We start from the raw sequence: 13,672 nt of genomic DNA, 5'->3' as shown, positions 1-13,672 counted from the left end.
GGAGTTGGGGAGCAGGGCGAAAAAGGTGAAGGGATTAAGAAATACAAACTGGTAGCTACAAAATAGTCATGGGGATGTAATGTAAAGCACAGGGAATATAGTGAGTAATATGGTAATAACTGCATAGTGCCAGGTGAGTACTAGACTAGTCAGGGGATCACATGTTAAATTATATAAATGTCTAACCTCTATGCTGTACACCTGAAATTAATATAAAATAATAGTGACTGTGAACTGTAATTGAAAATTTTAAAAAGGGGGTGAAAAGGGTGATGGGGAATACGAGGTTTACATTTTCAGGTATAAAACAAGTCATGGGGCCACCATGTACAACATAGGGAATATAGTCAATAATATTCTGACAGTATGGTAAGATGGCAGATGGTTACTGGAGTTATCGTGGTGATCACTTCTTTAGTTATATTAATGTTGAATAATTATGGTGTACACCTGAAACTAATATAATATTGTAGGTTAGCTATATTTTAATGAAAATCTTAAAAAGCAGATATGGTATTTTACAGAATAATGAAGTCAGACACCGCATCACATAAATAACAGTTTCCTGTGGGTTAATTTAACTTGTCTTTATACCAAAAATTCAGCTACTTTACCTATTTTTCAATCTGCTGTCATCTGAGATATACGGGACTTTTCACCAGCTTTATAAATAAATTGGATCAGTTTCCTACAAAAAAAATGAAAAATAATTTAAAATGCTGTGTTTGTTAACTTGCCTGCAATGGCATGGCATTATGCTGATATCCATGAAATACTCAATGTGCTGGGGTTTGTTCTATATCCCATATGCCACATGGGGCTTTCACATTTAAGTCTGTTAATAAATAAAATTATTATTTTTTATAGTTACCTGGAACAATGAGAGTGTCAAGTCACCCACTCTCAGTTATTTTAGCTCTAAGTTGTACTTTTCCCAACAGGAAAAGAAATTTTAATTAACATGATTTCCCCACATGCTTATGATAATTACAGTGGTCTCACAATGACACATTCTGCTCCGGCATGCAATATGATAAAGCACCTAATTGTATAAGGGAGTTGCTTCCTCTAAAAGGGCACAGTCTTCAAGAGAAAGGAGGCAAAAGAAGAGGAAAAGAAGTGAGAAGGGGAAGAGTAAGGGGAAAGAGGAGAGGAGGAAAAAGTGAAGAGGAAGGAAAAGGAGGAAGACCAGGAGGAGGAGGAGGAGGAAAAAGGGAGGAAGATGAGGAAGAGTATGGGGGAAAATTCTTGAGAGTCGAGAGCAGCCCTGACATTGAACTTTGAATGGACTGATCTGAAATGCAGAAGCAAATGAGTAATTAATTATCCAAAAGAGATTAAGTTTTAAACCAGTGATACTTTGTCAACTTAAAGAGCCAAGGCTTAGTAATTTTCCCCATCCGTGGAAATGGGGGCTCAAAAGCAGGTTGAGATCAGTTATAGAGAAATAAAGTAAGTTACATTCCTGCACAGATAAGATAAATGAAGTCACAAATCTGCTACAAAGTACCAACCCCCACAAAATTTTGAAGTGGCTTCAAAAATATTTTCATGTCCTTTGGAAAGTTCTTCTTCATCTATAGCTAAAATCCATAGAATGGCAATTTCATAATACATTATTAGCTATTACATGAAAGGAAGTGCTCCATGGTCAAATAAATATAGAAAAAGCTGAGTTAAAAAAGATAAATACGTTCAATATTACATTAGTTTTAGGTGTACAGCATAGTGATTAGACATTTATATAATTTGCAAAGTGATCCCCTGTTAAATGTCAATTATAATTTAAAAATTAAATTAAACTATTATTAAAAAATAATAATGATGATTTCCAATCAAGATGGTGAAGTAGGTAAATGCTGTACTTGTCTCCTCTCATGATCACATCAAAATTACAACTAAATGACAGAACAACCATTATTGAGAATTGTCTGAAGTCTAGCTGAACAGAAGCCCTACGACTAAGGACATACAGAAACCACCTCGAGACTGGTAGGAGGAACAGAAACACGGAATGGGCTTGGCCACAACTTCATGGGGCCATTAAAAATAAGGAGGTATAGGGGGCCGGCCCAGTGGCTCAGGCGGTTGGAGCTCCGTGCTCCTAACTCCAAAGGCTGTGGGTTCGATTCCCACATGGGCCAGTGGGCTCTCAACCACAAGGTTGCTGGTTCAATTCCTCGAGTCCTGCAAGGGATGGTGGGCAGTGCCCCTTGCAACTAAGATTGAACACGGTACCTTGAGCTGAGATGCCGCTGAGCTCCTGGATGGCTCAGTTGGTTGGACTGCGTCCTCTTAACCACAAGGTTGCCAGTTCAATTCCTCAACTCCTGCAAGGGATGGTGGGCTGCGCCCCCTGCAACTAGCAACGGCAACTGAACCTGGAGCTGAGCTGCACCCTCCACAACTAAGATTGAAAGGTCAACAACTTGACTTGGAAAAAAGTCCTGGAAGTACACACTGTTCCCCAATAAAGTCCTGTTCTCTTTCCCCAATAAAATCTTTAAAAAAAATTAGGGAGGTATATATCAGCTATGAACGTCCCTCCCCCCAGAGAAGCAAGGGGTCCTAGCCTTATTCTAGGCTCCCCAGTCCAGGGTTCCATTGCCTGGGAGAGAAGTCCCTATAACTTCTAGTTGTGAAAACCAGCGGAGATTGTGGCTGAGGGAGAAGGAGTGTGGCTGCAGTCCCAGGTGCTCCTCTTAAAGGGCCTTATGCACTGATAGACTTAGTGGCTCTGAACTCAAGCCCTGGGACAACAGCTCAAGAGATGCCAGGGACATATGGGGTGGAACTGAGGTGTCTGGCTGCAGATCAAGGGCTGGAGGGACAGCATTCTCTGGACATAGGAGCTGAGGGAAGCCATTTTTTCTTTGTTGATACCGCTCCCTTCTATGTGCACAGATGCAGGCAGCCACCATATCAGTCTCCATCAATCTGGCTAACACCATTTATTCAGCCCACCATGGTGATTCTGAGACCCTGCCACACCCAACTTGCAGGCCCACCCAAGCTGCTTCCAGCGGCTTTTCCATACAGCCCTAAGCCTGGCACTAGCAATATTTGGCCTTGCTTCATGGCTTGGCCTCTCAAGGCACCTCCAAGCACAGTGCAGGCAGGTGGCAGCCATCTGCAGATTGCTTTGTGGCTCATGCTAGGTGGTCCTGGGAATGGTACAAGTTGTGGCTGAACTTGGCCTGGAACAGATCCTCTTCCAAGACGCTCCGGGACTGGCACGCACAGTGGGTAGCTTTGGACCAAGCTGGAGCATCACCTGGCTGCCTCCAAGGACAACACACCCAAAGGTCACACTGGGCAATCACCAGAACCCTGTTAAAGCAAATCCTGTTCCATAGTGTCAGCCCCTGCACCATAACTCCTCCACTGTAGTCATTGCTAGTCCTCAAAACCAATGAGCCCAAAGGTCAATCCCATCCACTGATATGCAAACAGCAACCAAAGCTCAACTAAGGGACACACTTGGAGAACCTAGCTCTGGTGACCAGAGAGACGGTACCAATGGGCCTCACTGGACACCCATTACATAAGGCAACTCTACTAAGAGTGGGAGGCATAGCAGGCCTACCTAATACATAGAAACAAACACCGGGAGGGAGCCAAAATGGGGAGACAAAGAAACATGTCCCAAATGAAAGAACAGAACAAAGCTCTAGAAAAATAACTAAACAAAATGAAAAGTAATCTACCAGATACCGAGTTCAAAACACGGGTTATAAGAATGCTCAGTGATCTCTGGGAGAACACTAACAGAGGGATAGGAAACATAAAAATGGAAATACAAAATATAAAATAGAAATAAAGTCAGAAATAAAGAATACAATAACTGAAATGAAGAATACATTAGAGGGAAACAACTGTAGATTAGAAGAAGCAGAGGACCAAATCAGCGATTTAGAAGATAAGGTAGCAGAAAACACTCAAACAGAACAGCAAAAAGAAAAATAAATCCAAAAACAAATGAGGATAATTTATGGGGCCTCTGTGACATCAAGCTACCAACATTCGCATTGTAGGTGTACCAGAAGAGAAGAGAGAGAGCAAGGGATTGAAAAACTGTTTGAAGAAATAATGACAGAAAACTTGCCTAACTTGGTGAAGGAAATGGACGTAAAAGCCCAGGAAGTGCAGAGTCCCAAGCAAGATGAGCCCAATGAGGCCCGCACCAAGACACATCATAACTAAAATGCCAAAGGTTAAAGACAAAGAAAAAAATCTTAAAAACAGCAAGAGAAGAGCAGTTAGTTACCTGCAAGGGAACTCCCCTAAGACTGTCAGGAGATTTCTCAACAGAAACTTTCCAGGCAAGAAGGGATTGGCAGGAAATATTCAAAGTGATGAAAAGCAAGGACCTAAACCAAGATTACTCCACCCATGAAAAGTATTACTTAGAATTGAAGGAGAGATAAAGATCTTTCCAGACAATAAAAATCTAAAGGAGTTAATCACCACCAAATTCGTATTATAAGGAATCTTAGAGTTTCTTCCTTAATACCAGGGGTGCCAAAAAAAGTATGCAAGTGGACACTTTGGTCAACATTGCTTAAGCAGTAGTTCGCCGTCATCAGAAGTGTCTGGATGCTGATGATAACCACTTTGAGCACCTGTTGTAGTTGCAGAAGTCAAATGTGACTTGTATTCATCTTTTGTTATTGGTATATATTGAGTATTACAATTTCAATAGGTTTTTCCTTGAGGTGGCCAGTTAGCTCAATTAATTAGAGCCTGATGCTAGTAACACCAGAGTTGCTGGTTCGATCCCTGCATGGGCCAGTGCGAGCTGCGCCCTCCACAACTAGATTAAAACAACTACTTGACTTGGAGCTGATGGGTCCTGGAAAAACACACTCAAAATAAAATTTTTAAAAAAATAGTTTTTTTCTTTTTAAAAATGTGTATACATTTTTTGTCATCCTCTGTATACATTCATATATATGAATAACAAAATGGGAATAACTACATATCTATCAATAATTACTTTATTTTTTTTATTAGTTTCAGGTATACAAAACAATGTAATAGTTAGACATTTACACCTCTCACAAAGTGATAACCCCCCTCTCTCAATCTAGTACCCCTCTAACATTGTATATAACTGTTACAATTCCATTGACTATTCCTTATGCTGTACTCCATATCCTGTGACTACATACATATTAAATTATAGTTGACATTCAATATTATTCAGTTTCAGCTTCAGGTGTACAGTGCTGTGGTCAGGCATCTACACCGTCCATGAAATGGTCTCCTTAATAAGACAAGTGCTCATTTGACACCCTACAAAATCTTTACAACATTATTGATTATAATCCCCAAAACTGTCTTAGCATATCTCCATGGCAATATTGTGAATACCAATTTGTGCTTTCTAATTCCCTCACTTAACAATTACTTTAAATGTAAATGCATTAAATGTTCCAATCCAAAGACATACGGTGGCTGAACGGATAAGAATACAAGACTCATACATAAACTGCTTTCTCACTTTATATTGAAAGACACACAGACTGAAAGTAGAGATAGAAAAAGATATTTCGTGAAAATAGAAATGAAAAAAAAAGGTGGAGTAGCAATACTTGTACTAGACAAAATAGACTTTAAATAAAAGCTATCACAGGAAACAAAGAAGGATCCAGTAATCTCACATCTGGGAATTTATTCGAAGAAACCCAAAACACCACTTTGAGGGGATGTGTTCATCTATATGTGCATTACAGCATTATTTACTGTGGGCAAGATATGAAGGCAACGTGGGTGACCCTGAATGGATGAATAGGTAAATAGTATGCGATACATATATAATCAAATATTACTCAGCCATAAAAAAGAATGAAATCTTGCCATCTCCAGCAACATGGATAGACCTAGAGGGTATTGTGCTGAATGGAAAAAGTCAGACAGAGAAAGACAAATGTCACACGATTTCACTTATAAGTAGAATCTAAAGAACAATAACAACAACAAAAAAAAAACCCAGAAACAAATTCGTAGATACAGAAAACGTTTTGATGGTTGCCAGATGGGAGGGGGGTGGAGGGGTGGGTGAAAAGGGGAAGGGATTAAGAAATACAAATTGGTTGTTACAAAGTAGTCACGGGGATGTCAGATATAGCGTAATATTGTTGTAATTGAGTATGGTGTCAGATGGGGACTAGATTTACTGGGGTGATAGAAGGGAGGGGGGGTTGGGGTTAGGGTGGAAAAGGTGAAGGAATTGAGAAATACAAATTTGTAGTTATAAAATAGTTATGGGGATGTAAAGTAAAGCATAGGGAATATAGTCAATAATATGGTAATAAGTATGCATAGTGCCAAGTGGGTACTGGTCTAATCAGGGGCATCACTTTAAATTATATAAATGTCTAACTACTATGCTGTACCCATGAAATTAACATAAAATAATGCTGAATGTCAATTGTAATTGAAAAACTTAAAAAGGGGGGAAATTTATAGGGGAATAACAGATTCAGATTTCCAGGTATAAAACAAATAAGTCTTGGGGATGTAATGTACAGCCTGGGGAATATAGTCAATAATATTGTGACAGCATAGTGCAGTGTCACATGGTTGCTGGTCTTATGATGATCACTTCTTTATGTTTAAAAATGTTGAATAATTATGGTATACACTTGAAACTAATATAATATTGTAGGTTAGCTATATTTTAATAAAATTCTTTTAAAATTATAAATAAACAAATAAATATAAATTAAAAAAACAGTAATAACACAAGGCCTACATTTAACTAGAGGTTAAAAATTACATTAAAAAACTAAAAAGACTGCATATAAATAAGTTAATAATAGTGATTGCTTCCATGGCAGGACAGGAAGTATGGTGGGCCAGAGGCAGATTTACCTTTCACTGTACAATTTTTTTATAGTGACTGGGAAAAATAAAACAAATATGTACTTGTAATGGCAGGGCTTCTTAGAATCTTTAGTGCTGATTGGCATATTAGCATTGTACATTTCCCACTGAAGGGAATGTGTATAATGTGTATAGCACATTATAAAGATATTCCAAAACATACTTGTCAGGGAGTATGTTGTTCACAAAATGCCTATTAATATGTCATTGATCTAGTGTTCCCTGAAAGAGTTTGGAAATATGGCTCAATAATTTAAGGTACTTTGTAGGGTATCTGGGCCTAGGGTACAGAAGAGAAAAGATGGGTATCCCTAAAGGATGGGCAGAGAGGATCTCCAAAGATAAACTTGCCTTCCCTCTTAAGTTTGTCTTGAGTGGCCTTGGACTGGTCAAAGTAAGTCACTTTTTTTTTTCATTATTGGGGAAGGGGAACAGGACTTTATTGGGGAACAGTGTGTACTTCCAGGACTTTTCCAAGTCAAGTTGTTGTCCTTTCAATATTAGTTGTGGAGGGCGCAGCTCAGCTCCAGGTCCAGTTGCCGTTGTTAGTTGTTAGTTGAAGGGGGCGCAGCCCACCGTCCCTTGTGGGAGTTGAACTGGCAATCTTGTGGTTGAGAGCCCATGCTCCAACCAACTGAGCCATCTGGCCACCTGGGAGCTGAGTGGCAGCTCATTGACTTCATTCTAGTTGTGGAGGGTGCAGCTTGCTGGCCCATGTGGGAATTGAACTGCAGCCCTGTTGCCCAGAGCTTGCGCTCTAACCAACTAAGCCACCCATCCGTCCCAGTAAGCCACTTCTTGGTTTCTCTGAAATTAGTGGACAAACATCTGGGCCCCACATAAGTACAGCCTCTTTTAAAGCCTTTTCAGCAGGTCTAGCTGTGAACAGGGACTATGTTGGGTCTAGCCCAATAAATATAGAATGAATTCTGAGGGCAAACAACTGCGCCCTCCAAACCATCTGGGACCACAGTCACTTACATTATGCCCAACGACTGCAGCCAGAAGTTGTTATAGCTCCCAGGCACCTCACCAATAACCGATGATTGATGGGCCTGGGGGAGGGGGAGAAACAGAGCCAATGAAAATGACAAAGAAAGGATTTGTCAGTTCTGCAGTTAAGGGACATGATTGTTGGGATATTTTATAAGAATGGTAGTTAGGTTCAAGAATTTCACCAGTTCTAGATGTTGGCTGAGGGATCAAAAACAGAAGAATCCTGCCATTTCACACTTTCGTGACCTTAAATCACCCACGTGTTATCTGGAAAGTGACATTTACTCCAAAACCCTTTTGTTGTGCCTTTTCATGAATGTGGAATGTCATGCTTGGCTGGCACAACTAAGTTTTCAAAATTCCAAAAGATGGGAAGTTTAGCAAGGAAGTGTTAGGTTAGTGAAATGGAATCTTTCTGACCTACTTCTGATGTTCTGATGTTTCCCATGTAATTGTCTTTGAAATTTAATTGAAATTACCATGTTTTTTTTACTAAACAATCCATTTGTGTCCTTGTTGGTCACTTAAGACCTACTTCATTGCCATCTGGTACTCATCTGAAGCCAAGATTATATAGTAAATTCATGGATTAGCTCTGTGTGCTGCAGTCATCTATTGAATTGTAGTTCTTGGGGGAGTAGTATCTTATTCATATTTTCAAGTTCTATCTTATAATGAAGGCTCTTTGGCTTCCCATGGGTTCATAGTTGTGAAATCAATTATGACTTCAGTGGCACTGACAATGTACTATATTTGTGAAAAGAAAATTGAGAATTTATTACCTGGTGGATAAGAAATGGTTTTGACATTTAAAAACAGAAAATGTGTTTCCATATCTCTTCTAAGTGATGTTTAATGTTGACATTAGCATATATATAACTCATCCAATTGTGTGAACCATTGTGTACTTATTCTTAATAGCAGTGAAACCTGTTACAATGGGGAATAATATTCCTTTAAAAGATTTCATTCCAGCCTTCTACTTCTAGGTCCATATCAATTCCATAATAATTAACTTAGTTTGCTGTCATTCTACTGCAGGTAACGCTTGGAAGATATAATGAGGCACCTAGACTTAAAGTTGAAATGGATGGATTAATAGACCTTAGTCCAAAGGTTTGCATTCATTCAAGAAAGGCTTAATGGGCAAGATTAAAAATTGGAAGGTATCTTTTTTATTTTTTTATTTTTTGGTAACAAGGACCACATCTGACCTTAATTATCTGAAGGCACTTTTGATAAAGAAGAAAACAAAATACAGTGTTTAAGGTTTGGCAAAATCATAACATAAAAGTATAATCTGCGTACTTGTGATGAGACCAGAGGAACATGTCATTGTACTTCAGTTTCCCCACAGTGGTTGGTGTTGGAAGAATGAAGACAAAGGGATTCAAAATTTCTACAGTTGAAAGTGAGATTAGAAACCATCTCTCCATGGAAAAGACCTGGGCAAAAGGACCATATCCCATGAGGTCAATCAGAAGACAGAAAATGAGCCACGCTCACTGAGCTCACCAACCTGTGTCAGCACCAGGGGAAATACAGGCAGCTCCAGAGAGCTCTGTGGGTTGTTGCTAAGGTGTTCTCTCTTGCTCTGGATACTAGATTGACAACAGTCACCTTGCCAAGCTGAAAACAGCATTGCAGATAACGAGAACATGCAAAGGAAAGGAACTGTGAAAAAGTGCGTTGTGGAAATACTAAGAGAAGTTCAGTGAAACAAAGAGTATGTGACCAAAAGGGTCCCAAAGGCAGTCTTGGACTATATTTTAACAAGCTTCCTATGCCACACTGAGTTTAGACTCGGTTCTAAAGAACGATAAACCATAGGGCAGCGAGAACATTCTATAAATGGGGAAAGATTGGCAAGATGTCCTTCTCTTCTTTCCCGGGCAGTTCCAATTCATCAGTATGGACTTAGCTGAAACACTACCACCACACAATTTTGTGAGATTTTCTGACCAAGCCCACAACTCTCCATACACACACACCACAGATGATAATACTTCTTCCTCAATGCTCACAATTCACCTTGTAATTGCCTTTATCCTGGCACCTAGGCCACTCTGGTGTGAATGAACTCTTCATATATATGCCTGTTTCCTCAACTAAAACATGCCATCTGCTCAAGAGCAGAGAATGTGTTTTATCCACCTCTGCTCATTGCATCGCACATAGTAGGAATTTAATATATGTTTGTTGAATGAAAGAAATTGCTATCCTATTTGCAGACAACATAGTAGGCTCAGAGTTTGATTCTGCTCCTGTAAAGAGAATGTGGCATTAAGATTTTCCTCCTTAACATGCTGGGAGAATATCACATATGTTGCTCACAACCATTGATTTCTATTCAACTGAGGTTTCTGCAAACGCTACTTAAGGGGGAGTTAGGCTGATTATGTTTACAGTACATCACAGCTAATGCTTTGGTATTCAAAATCCACTGTACTTTTGCCTCATTTAGTTCTGAAAGAGAAATTAGGAGATATTCTCTCCCCTTTAAGTAATGGACACGGTAAACCAACAAAATACATTTAAAAACATGTGTATTCACTTTACATTTTTCTTAGATCAAAATTAGATGTTTCTCCTACATTATTTCACGTGATTTATGAAACTGAAGCAAGTGTCATTAAAACTGATTACCCTAAGTGAATAGTGATGTATATGTGGGCATGCAATTGTGATTATGATGTTACAGAAAGCAATCTGATGATCAATGGGATAATGTAATTTTATGGCACTGGTAACGACTTAAAGCAGAAGCCATTGATGAAATTGTACCTGCTGATCTGAAATAGGCCCCAAATGATGACCAAGAGGACATTTGTCTTTGACTCCAGCCGCTTACACAGCCTCCAGGTGGACAGTGCCCTCAGGCTGCACCAGCTGCTGAGAGTCCACACTACTCCAGACCTCAGTGACAATCCTGAACCTACTAGTCTTATGCAGAAACCAGGAGACAGAAAGGAGAACGCAGCAGGAAGGGGAAGGAGTCTTCTTTCGGGGAGGGACAGCTCCATTTGGCAGGCCTTTCCACAGAAGCTCCCAGTTCCCAATGGAATGGGAGCTCCTTCCTCTCACTTCCCGCTCACTGTGCCCTGGGTCCAGCCCTGTCCCACTTGCTCTGGGTCTTGCCACATCAATGATCCTCCTCCTCCTTGCACAGCACCCCTTTCTCAACAGTAGATCCTCTACCTCTCAGAGCTTCTCGACCTCGAAAAATCTTCTAAATGGCATTGTCCTTCCTCTCTCCTTACCTTCCCCACCAAACTAATGGGAAAAGCACCCTGCTCTTGCTCCCTCTCCTTTGTCAGTGACCTCTAACTCTACTCCTCTGAGTCTGGACATAATCCAACAATTATACTGGCTTGCTTTCAAATAACACAAATGAACATCTCATTATTAAATGCCACTGCTTCTTAATTCTTCATCATATCTGACCTCTCACAAGCATTTGATGACTTCTTGAAATTCTCTGCCCACTTAGCACAGCAAATATTTATCTCTCCTGGCCTCCACTTACTCTCTAACAAACCTGTCCTTCATCGTCTGCCACCTACACGTGGTCATTTTCAAGACTGTCCTCACCTTCCCTCAGACATGTCTTCTTTCCCCCTAATTTAGATGACCATCACTTTGTGGCTGACTCTTAAATCTCTGACTCTAGCCAACCATGGTGCCCCTTGCTCACGCCCACTGGCACACAAACAAAATTCCCTCTTCCCCATTTACCCTATCCCTATGCCTCGTTCACTGTAGTGCTAGGCATTTTCCATTACCGTCCAAAGCTAGTGAGCCAGATAGACCCAGGCTCAACATTCAGCTCTGACACATACTTTCTGTCTGTTCTGGGACAAGTTTCTGAAACAGTGTCGACAAAAACATCCAGCCTAAGAGAAAGCTCGTAAGAGTTGATTTGAGCCAAACTGATCACAATTGCCGGGAAGCAAAACCTCGGACAGATTGAGAAAATGCTCTGCAGAATGGCGGTTTGCAGCTTATGTTATATGTAGAATCAAAGGAGAAGGGCTACATGAAATTCTTTGATGGGAGAGTAAGGGGGAGGAAATCTCTGGGATTGAATAAAAGTAAGTTGAAGAGACAGGTACTTCTTTTACATAGGTGAGTACAGGATAGTTAATAGTTCGCTTTTTACAGCACATAGAGATGGTAATCAGAGGACAAGAATAACAATGAGGAGATTCTGTAGTTTCCTGCTCTGGTGGGGGGGGGGGAGTGGGAGAAGGGATTACTCTGACATTCCAAGAGCATGTTCTTAGATGCAAGACAACAGACAGGCTCACTTGAGGTAAAGATTGACCTTTGCCATGGAAACTACAGGCCAAAGATGTGAATACCGGTCTTGACCTGCTTTTAGTTAGAAATTTTATGTTCTAGCCAACCCATTTGGTCAATTTCAGTCTCCTGAGCCTGCTGGGTTTTATATGTGGTCCCCTTTTTTGTCCACAACAGTCTGATCCTTAGTTTCCCCATCTGTAGACTCATCCCTGTTTCATGTGGTTATTATGAGAATTAAAAGAATTTATACAAATCACCTGACCCATAATAATTATCCTTAGGTTTTAGCTATTATTGTTAATCTACGTAGCAAATGCTTATTGAATGAAAGAATGAACTATGGGGATACTTCAGGCACTGTAGCAGGAAGTTGGGAAGGGTACATGAGGTTTGAATACCTTTGAGTCCCTCACATCCTACAACATGGAGTACAGGTACCTCCTCCAAGTAGGCCAATGTGGACCAATGAAGATGACTAACCTTACAAAATATTACTTAAAATAAATACTTGCTGCTACAGAAATCATAAGTAACATAGTTGTATTTCAGTTTAAGCTATTTATCCACTTTAGCCTACTATACATAAACCCCACTATGAGGTTATTACTGTTTTTGCTGATTACTTAAATAGAAAACAATTACCTTAGTGAAAATTGCACAAACAAAATGTGCTACCAAAGAAGAAAATCAACAAATCACCATGTGATTCTCCTGAAATTAAAGCACCCTTCTCCTAAACTCAGCCAGGTTACCTCCTGGCATATAACAGGCTTTTCTCCTAAGTAACATTCTTACACAAATCAAGTAGTCATCTCCCTAAAGGATTTTCCCCCTAGTGTGAGAGGAAATAAGTACTTTGTTTAGCAATCTGTCTTTGCTTCATTGACTGCCCTAGTTTGTTTTTACCTAAGCCTATTTTTTAAACAAACCTTTTATTTTGCAATACTTTTACATTTACCGAGAAGTTGCTAGTTCTTGTACACCTGTCACACAGTTGCCCCTAATGTTAGCATCTTAACATTACAATGGTCCATTTGTCAAAACTAAGAAATTAACATTGTTAATTACTATTAATTAGACTACAGACTTTACTCAGATTTCACAAGCTTTTCCATTAATGTCTTTTTTCTATTCCAGGATCAAATTCAGGATACCATATTGCATTTAGTCATTATGACATTTTAATAAATATTTCATTAATATTGAGTGACACTAAATAATTATTGTCAAAAGGTTCTCTGTCCCATAGCAGTATATATGTGTGTGTGTATATATATACATATATATATACATATATATATAGCAGTATATATATATATAAAACCTGTGAAATTCAAAGTAAGTTGGGGAAACTTGGCCAAAACGGAATTTAGACTAGTCATCCAAATAAGCAAAATTAGTTGGAAACAATTTTTTCAGATAGTGTCAAATTAAAATATTAAACACTGCTTCTTTCTCCTCCCCCATCCCAGAACATTTTCTGGCT

This window comes from Rhinolophus hipposideros, assembly GCF_964194185.1.
Source record: "Rhinolophus hipposideros genome assembly, chromosome: X".
In the NCBI taxonomy this organism is placed as follows: Eukaryota; Metazoa; Chordata; class Mammalia; order Chiroptera; family Rhinolophidae; genus Rhinolophus; species Rhinolophus hipposideros.
Note: the sequence above shows the minus strand (reverse complement) of the source record.